A 9,758-nucleotide genomic window follows, 5' to 3' on the forward strand; every position below is an offset into this window, starting at 1 on the left:
CTATAAAGTGATAATTACTTACCATCATTTGCATCTTATTGATTTTGGGGCTCAAATTATTGTTCTGATTTGCAGGCTGGCTGACAAGCTGATTATTACAGTATATCATTTCTTTCAATGTCATTAAATTCCTAAATAGACTCAGTCAAAAAAGTAGCTTTTCCATGAGATAGACAGGTGCGTTTATAACATTAACATTTGGAATATTTCAAAATTCAAAAACTTGAATTTAATTTTCTTCATCTCATTGAGATACTACTTGTGTATTTTATTGTTTTACATGAAGTGCAATTAGACTTTTTTGACTTAACCTCAGGAAAATGTACTGTTTTTAGATGAAAATGCCTAATGGCTACGTGTGACAAGATAGAGATTGTTTATCTTGTTCACCTTTCACTAAACTTCTTCAAGTTCAGATATCATCACACACATTAATGAGAAAGTATTTGAAGCGATCTGCGAAAATAAAATGTACAAATTATTCAAGCCTATGTACTTAACAGACCAAGGACCAAGACGGATCTGCGGCCGGCTTTTTAGCTCGTGATTTGTTTAGCCGCTGACGCAAGACAACTTAAATGTCAAGTCAAAAATATGATAATGATATTTTGGAAAGCAATGTGACTTCAAGGAATGTTACATGAATTAGTTAAGAAAAAAAAAAAGGATGTTGAGTTTGTGTGTGTCTACTCATATACACACACACACACACAGATGAAAAAAAAAAAAAACATTGCAAAAGCCTCTTGTACCTTTCTCGCTCTTCACAGGACCAATAAGGTCAATTAGTTTTCATGTGTGACGGTTTGCAAGGCGAGAGCTCCGCCTCCCTGTCCTGTAAATGATTGGTGAACATTTATTGCAAGTGAAAAGACGTCTTCTTTCTGCTCCGAGAGGTGGTTGTCCCCGTCGTCCCCCCCAAACCCCCGGTGCGGCCCGCTGTCATCCCATCCTTTACCGTCCCGCTGCTTTAGGATCCTGATTAATTAACCGGACCATCGCGGTCCTTGTCATCGGGCGTCTGTGAGGGAGCGCAGCTGGGCGACCTCTGCGACCTCCGTTAAGGCGGCTAATGGCTGACTATAAGTCCCAGCTTATAAGGTGGTGTGTGTTCATCTTCATGCGCTGTTTGCGTGCATATGTGTGTGTGTGTGTGTGTCTGCGTGTGCGCGCTTTCATGTGTGTGACACCCTGTGTGCGTAATGCCCTTTCTGGCCTCACTGGCTGTTTGAGCCCTCGAGCAGTATGACCAGAGCTGGTGACAGTGTGTGTGCTCAGCAGGGGACAGTATTTAGGCACTGGGAGCGCTGGTGGGGGATCTTTGATTCCATAATGAGCTGTTGTGTGTTGTGGAGCTGTGAGGCTGTTCGCTGGAGGAACAGAGGGGCATTGTGTGTTGCTCAGTACTGCTCAGCTCAGCAGTGGAGGCTGGCTTGAACTGGGCTGGGAAGCACCACAGGGCAAACATCTTCTGGATGCTTGTGCCTGTCTGTCTGTCTGTCTGCCGTTCCCTCCTCCATGTTCTGAGTTCATTTTTATCCAGTGAGGCATTACAACCTTTAGGCCATATATCAGAAGTGAAAATGCTTTTGAATGCAGATCATAAATATAATGTCCTGTTTTCCTATTAACCTTGTTAAGATGAAGCCTGCCCTATTAAAAGGCAATATAAACAACTATTTCTCCCTGAAATTATCGAAAAACCTAAAAACAATATTTCTGTAAAGTCCAAGTGTCCAGAAACTTGGATTCACTGCAAAACCTGTAATCTGTGTGTTTGTGTCTGAAATTTCTGTTATTTTTTTTCTCACAACTATTTCATTTCCTGGTACTGCACTGGCTCGAGAATATTTTTTAAAATGTGTGTGTGTGTGTGTGTGTGTGTGTGTGTGTGTGTGTGTGTGTGTGTGTGTGTGTGTGTATGCATACATACTTTACTTGCAGAGTATGTGATAAGCAGAGCTACCTGTATATATATAGAGATATACATACACAGTATGTATCAGTGATGTGCAGTCATGGGAGGCAGGACAGACTGTCTCACTTGCCAATCTTAGAAAGAAAAAATGTAAAACAAAAAAAATAATTAAATGGTTGTATTTAGCAGTGATTTGCACTATAAAGGAAATTTTCATTCAACTTCAGCAGTTTTTTATTCAACATTCACATTTACTTTTCATTTACTGAGAAGAGACATCATTTTCATTTTTCTACATCAAGAAATAGTGTGTGTGTAATGTATATGTGAATGTATGTATGTATGTACGTATGTATACAGCATATATATGTATATATACATGTATAAGTATGGGATTAGTAATGCTATATACATATAGATACAGATAAATAAAAGCAAGTGTATATATATATATATATATATATATACACATACATACACCGTGTATGAAAGCATGCATGTCTTTTTGTATGCACGTATGCATGTATGTACAGTATGCATGTATACATACTGTGCATGTGAAGTACAGTTAGATACATATAGATACACATATACAGTATAGACAAGCGTATGTATGTGTGCATGCATGCCTGTAGGCATTTATGTGTGTGTGTGTATATATATGCATGCATGTATGCATGTATGTATGTCCACGAATGAACATTATGAAGCAATGAAATATTCATTCCTCAGATGAAGAAATCCATTTTCATCATCGGATGTCAATAAATAGACTTTAAATAATGGGAAATATTTGCCAGCCAACATGAAACAAGATTAAGTTCACTGATATGGGGAATTTTGGTAGAAAGGGCCAGCTTGTCCAACCCCCGTAATAAGTCAACTGATGTCTGACCTAATAAACTGAGGCAACTCCAACATTTCCACTCTGCCGTTATTTAAAACTACTACATGCCATTGACTCTGTCAGTGTTTTTGCTGTGTGTACTACAAACAAACTCATTCACGGGCCACTCAGCCTCCACTTTCACTGAAAAAACACTTAATGTTCATTTTTCGACCCCATTGGTTTCCAGAACAGGTGGCGTAGGAGTGAATGGGGATTCGGGTTGAAGCTGTTGAACTTTGAGCTCCACATAATAACATTTCACAAGCCCCAATTAAAAAGGCAGTAATCCAAAATTAAAATAATAAAAAACAAAGACAAAGGCAATAACTGCAGGCTCACAATGTTTTTCTCTCTAAAATTTATGAGAGGCTCACACTAGACCTCCAGAAATTAGAGTATAATGTATCATGGAGTTTGACTGCAGTAGTACAGGATACCCTGATTTTTTGTGTTTAAAGTTATCCATCCAAATCTGAGTGAAGCCCTGAAAGAGGAGGTTAACCCAAAAATAAAATACTTATTGTTTTCCTTTGCCTGCAACACTGATGTAACACATTTTTTTCAGTAAGTGTGTTCTAGCTTCTGATGATTGCGGTGATATCCATGTCTTATCAAGGATCAGAACAAACACACACACACAATAAACAGGGAAAACTCAATAGAAATATATTATAATGCTGAAGATTATGTAGAAAACATTGTCATAGAAGATTACATGTCAAGTCAAGAGTCTTGTTTTGCACGTCGAGTGAGATAAATCGCCCTTGTTGTTGTTTTTGTTGGTTTTGAAGGAGCTGCAGGCTGATATCACCAATACTCAGCAACTCAAATCCAAAACATAGCAGAAACAAGGCAGTGTGGGGGGGGAGCTCAACATGCCAGAGGAAAAATAAATGTTTCTATCTTTAGTTGCAGTGGAGGTCTTCTGATTCACACAGCGGATCACACAAAGACGACCAGACGACGTGAAAGTCGGCCTCAGACTTTTCCTCGGTGCTTGTGGCGTGGATGACTCCCGACGGTCAGATCCATGAATCACTTCGCCTCCGGTGACTAAATACCAACCCTTCCGCACCCCCTCTGCCCGTCACTGAGAAAACCGGCAATTCGGTCTGCGTGACGGGGTTCGTCCCCTCCTCTCCTCACCTGTCGCCTAGGCAGAGGAGCGCCTCCGTGATTCTGACCTCCGCGACATGTATCAATAAAGACACTTAAGTCAAACACGGGTAAGAGGTCGGGTGTGGGTTCTCATATTCATTCATGTATTCAAAAACAAAAAAAAAAAAAATTAATGAAATATGACACGAGGCATGAAGATGTCATAAATCATCACATTTCCCACCCTCTCCTCCCGAATATCCCATCCATCTCTCCATCCTGTTGCCTTTTATCTCATCCCTCTGCTCGGACAACAACGGGCCCTTTCATGTAGCCATCTTTTCCTCCTCAGGCCCCTCGGGCCCTCTTTCTCTTTCGTTCACACAGACTAATTAAATGTTCTGAGAGGAACTCATGATTGCGGAGTCGGCTGCGCTGCCTTCGCTCACTCCCTCTCTACCTTATTTTTTTTAAACTCTTCCTCTTTCTCCCAGTTAAAAACCTGTTACCTGTTGTAAAGTTCTTTTTTAAAAAAAACAAAACAAAGATATCATGACGCGGATGTTCTTTCTTCAAACATGACTTTATTTCTGGTTTTAAGGTGAATTGTAGACATTGAAATTGGCGATTGACATTCAAAATAAATAGAAAAAGGTATGTTTTCATCTAAATGTTTTTCTTCGCTTTCTTAAACATGAGACAAACAACAATAATTAAAATGTCTAACTTGTGAAAGTCACTTAGACTGCACAGGAAATAGTTACAAAGTACATTTCCATCTTCTTCTTCATATCTCCGGCCGGGAAATGAAAAAATGAAAACAATCTGGATAAATCCCTCGATGCCAACCCCGCCCGTGTTGAAATTAAACTAAAAGTTTCTCATCAGCAGAAATTACAACAACTAATTGCCTGATTGAACTCCAGTGGAGGAAAACCCATTAAAATCTAAATAAAAAATGCCTGACCTGGGAGTTCACCGGATCCTGATTCAATTTGCTTTACTCCAATTTTCATTTTCATTCCTTTTTTTTTTTTTTTTTTTACAGGAGTCTCATGGAAAAAAAGAAAAAAATGCACCCTTTACATCCAATGAGCATATAATAAACAGGGAATAAAAGCACGTAGGCAAAACGAAATCAACTGGATGGAATTAATTTGCAATAATAGGGTTTTTATGTTTCATTTTTTTTTCACCAGTCCGGCGTAGAATTTTTCAGGGGACAGCAAAAAGTCAATGTATGCATGACTAAACATCGCGCTGGCACGTATGACTTTGGGGCAAAAATCGTCATGGAGCCTCGTCTTGAATACGGCCATTGTGTGCGTCATCGTCATCCCCATCTTCATCCCCGCCATCACACTCAAGACTCGAGCATAATTCCTGCCTCCGAGTCGTGGCGCTAATGTCGAGCTTATTCTTGCTTCTTTCCCGCCTCCCTAAGAATTTCATTTTTTTTTTTAATAAAATTCATTTTAATCCATACTTTCCAACCCCAGTTCGGTTCCCCTGTCCCCTGTTTCCCTCAGTCAGAACGGAGTCGTCGCAAATAGATGCGGACACAGCAAACCCGTCGAACAATAGGCCTTTCATGATGCCCTGCAATGCAATGATGAGCCTGCTCTGCCCCCCTACACTCACCCACCCTGCACCAGCCTCCACAGCTGCACAGGAATGTGGTCCAACAAGTTACCCCCACTACCACCGCCGCCGCCGCCGCCGCCGCCACCACCACCCTCCACCTCCCCACCTTCCACCACCATCGCTACCGCCGCCGCCACTTCACCAGCGCTGCCATCGTCGCGAACCGAAGCTCCTATTTTTTTTCCCAAATAGAAAAGACGAAGAAGAGGAGGCAGCGGGGGGATCGGGGGGCTTACTCTGTAGAACAAGCACAAAGAGAGGATTCATGGTCACATACACTTGCGGAGGCAAAAAAAAAAAGAGGGGGACCCATTTAAGTGCGGTGCAGCTGCACTAATTCATCGGGTGAAAATGGGAGAAAGAGGAGTGACAGAGGTCAGAAAGCAGAATCATTTTTTATTCATCCTCCCGGGGGATGGCGTGTTACTGCATCATCGTGTCTCACGAAGTATGCGTGGCGGATAAATCAGGCCATGAACCAGCGGATGAACACCTGCGACTTTCGCGCGAGGAGGCGGGGGTCGAAGGGCAGATTTTCACGCTTTTCCTTTCTTCCCTATCTCGCCAGACACGTGCAACTCGTAAGACGTCGGGATGGGAGACATCGCCACTCGCGCGGATGCGAGTGCGTGTATTCCAGGCACCGGACGAAGGAGAGAGTGCTCCTAATGAGTTGTACAGTATGGCGTGAAACGAAGTCAAAATTATTTGAGTCACATGAATCTGAGATTTATAGCCGCCGGGGGCTTCAGCGTCGGAATTCCCCGTGCTGAAGAGTTGACCTCAACTGTTTGTTTTTTTCCACACGAGCTCCAAGTGGCATTTTAAATCATATGTGGTGTATATCAGAAAAAAATTCTCACGTTAGTTTCCCATTTTCCCCTCTGACATTTGAATCAAAAGAGAAAGAGCGAGAAGGCAAATGTGCTTTTGTGCCAGGCCCTCGCCATTTCTGACATATAATGTCAGATCCCTGTTTTTCTCAAGTTTGCTATCATTTGAAACAAGCAACGGCATTCATGTCAGCCTAATGTGCCTATTGACATGGGTGGGAATGCTTTCCACCAATTATACGTCAGTTTAATGCAGAATGTGACCCAGCATGTGAATATTTGACCGTGGTGCATGTCTCCCTTATCTGCATCCTTCTTACGCTATCTGGCATCTTTCTCTCTGTTGTTCAGTCTCCTCTCTCTCTCTCTCTTTCTCTCTCTCTTCCCCTTTTCTCTCCATCCATCAACTGATTTGAGGAATTTCCCCGGGGAGTCGGCCCGGGATGGCGGATCTTTTCCCAACCCCTCTATTGTCCGACCAATTCCAGAATCAGCTAATTTTTTAAAATGCGATAAATAATAAACCCCGTCTCCGTCTCCCTGCCGGGAGGGTTGTGTTCTTTTTTTTCTTTTTTTTTATCCCCCGTCCATGACCAGCGGGTTTCACCTGAACGCCTGACCCCTTGACCTCGGTGGCGATCATAAGACCTCGTCGTCTCCTCCTCCGCTGCAGGAGCTTCAGGAAGCGAGCTCTTGTGACACAGTGGTCTATGCAGACATGGAGAGGCCCATTACTGCAGTCACATGGCAGGTTAGCAGGCACTGATGTGACCATGTGAGCTCTATTTTCTAACCAGTTACAGCTGCCCCCGGGGCCGCCATGGCAGTCTGGGATGCCTTTTTATTTAGTTTTTCTTCTTTATACTTCCACACGTGTAATCGAAATCATCCACTTTAAGGTGTGGAGTTCCCAGATGATCCCACCTGTGCTCAACTAGAAGCAGACTGTCCTACTGATTTATTTATTATTTCATTTTCATTTTCATTTATTTAATGTTTTTCATATTCGGTTGAATTTATTTCAAATATGTCAAGCAGGGGTGGTTTTCTCCTGTCTTTTTTCCTCAAACAAAAGCCGAAATGGCAACGAAAACAAGTCATTTTGACATAAAAAAAACATAACAAACCCCATAACTATAAAAAAAGAGAAAGAATGTAAAATGTCAGAAATAATTTATATATATGAATATAATATAAATCTAATATAAATATATATATAATATATATTTGGGGCCTCAAATCAGTAGGTGAAATTGAAATCCATTTCAAGTCCATTCTACACACACATCCGCAGGCACAGACGCATGCACACACACACACATACACACGGACGCACACACACACAAATACAAATACATATATAAAATGGTCCTTCTGGATATAACAGATTTGAATGTGTAATTTGATTAGAGATAAAACTCTGAAAATAGAATAGTTCCGTTTGACAAAAAAGAAATAGTCGTGGATTCGAGGAAAAACGCGGCTTTAAATAAATAAATCCATGTTTTGTGCATACGGGTTTTTTTTAATCTGTTGTTTTGTTAAAAAGATAGACGTGCGGGCAAACGCACATGGAATCACAAAAATGGCTTGCATTGAGATTAATTTACCGGAAGGGATTGGAGTTTTCCTGCAAAACGGAAAATATCCAGGGGAATTGGAAAAAATGGGGAAAATGAAATGAAACGAAAGAAAGAAAGAAAGAAAGAAAGAAAGAAAGAAAGAAAGAAAGAAAGAAAAGGAAAAGAAAGAGATGCGCGTTCACTGAAAACACAAACAGGCCACACATTTAAACAAAGCAACGATGCAACAGGTTTATAATGACAATTCAAATGATTAATTTAAAAAGCATCAGTCTACATTGTTTTCAAGTCAATTATTGGTATTTAGGAATTCGATCCTATCTTTAACCCCGAAACAAACTTGAAAAAATTGAATTATATATTGAAAGCTGTACACACAAGAGAGGTCAGAGATGTTCACATTTCCTTTTACTGCGTTTGACACGGATTTTTTAAATTTGAAATAAAGAGATAAACTATTTAAAGGCGAATGTGTTACGGACCGGAGCAACGTTCCATCAATCCCGGAATACATTTAATAATAATAATAATAATAGTAGTAGTAGAAGTAATAATAACAACAACAATACTACTACTACTAATAATAATAATAATAATAGTAATAATAACAATCATAATAATAATAATCATAATAATAATAATAATAATAATAATAATAATAATAATAATAATAATAATGTGCGGTATATGCGGCAAACGATGGATGGCTAACAATAATGATAATAATAATGATATTGCCACGGAATGACAATGAAAATAATAATAATAATAGCAACACGGGAATATAATCGTGCTTCACTGAAAAAAGTTAAACTCCCCGCCCATCAATCTGAGTCAAGTACAAATGTAAATACAATTAATTCGAAGTGAAGTGCCGGCAGGGAGAAAGAGAAGCACAAACTTTCACTATTCAATAAATTGAGTACTAATTATCCCGTTTAAAGGAGTTTTATCCCGTTTAAAGGAGTTCATATCTCTGCAATCTGGCTAATTAATAGTAAAATTTAAATTTGATATTTTATCTCGATTCACTGAAAACGGTATTTAGGAGCAAATGGCACATTTACAAATTGAACTATGCATTGAAAAAGGATATTTTTGGCGGAAATTCGCGCGAAAAAAAAAGAAACAACCAGTTCCGACAAGAAAAGGGGGGGGACCCCCTCTCTCCCTCATCCCCCACCCCACCACCACCCCCCCCCCCCCCCCCACACCACCACCCCGGGGGGCCCTGCGCATCCAGCTGCACTAACTCGACTCTCCCCGCAAAAACCGCAGCTTCCTCCCTCCGCTTTGCGCCAATAAGCTGCAGCGACGGGCACACTTTTGACACTTTTGACGCAAGCACACACACATGCAAGAAAACAACCCCCCCTCCCTCCCGCGCCCCAGCACCTTGTACCGACACACACACACACAGACAAACACCAAAAAAAAACACTCACTTTGCAAAGCCTCGGAGGCCCAGAGCTGGATCCACCGGCGTCGGTGGTTTGTTGGCGAAGGGGTGAAAGTGGGGTTGGGGGGTGATGGAGGGAGGGTGTGTGTGTGTGGGGGGGGGGGTTAGTGCACCCCCCCACACACACACACCCTTCCATCTCCATCACCCCTCTCCAACCCACCCCACCCCACCCTGCCGTCCATCCTCCCTGCAACAATCAACACCTCCGAAGCAACAGATCCAGTCCAGGTGCTTGCAGAGGAGGACGTTTGGAGATGTGGAGGAGGAAAAAGAGGGGAGGGGGCGTCGGGTGGAGGTGAAGGATGAAGGTGTCGGGAGGAAGAAGAGGAAA

This window comes from Fistularia commersonii, chromosome 12 (genome assembly GCF_037954325.1).
Source record: "Fistularia commersonii isolate RoL2024-O1a breed Wild chromosome 12, RoL_Fcom_v1.0, whole genome shotgun sequence".
Classification (NCBI taxonomy): domain Eukaryota; kingdom Metazoa; phylum Chordata; class Actinopteri; order Syngnathiformes; family Fistulariidae; genus Fistularia; species Fistularia commersonii.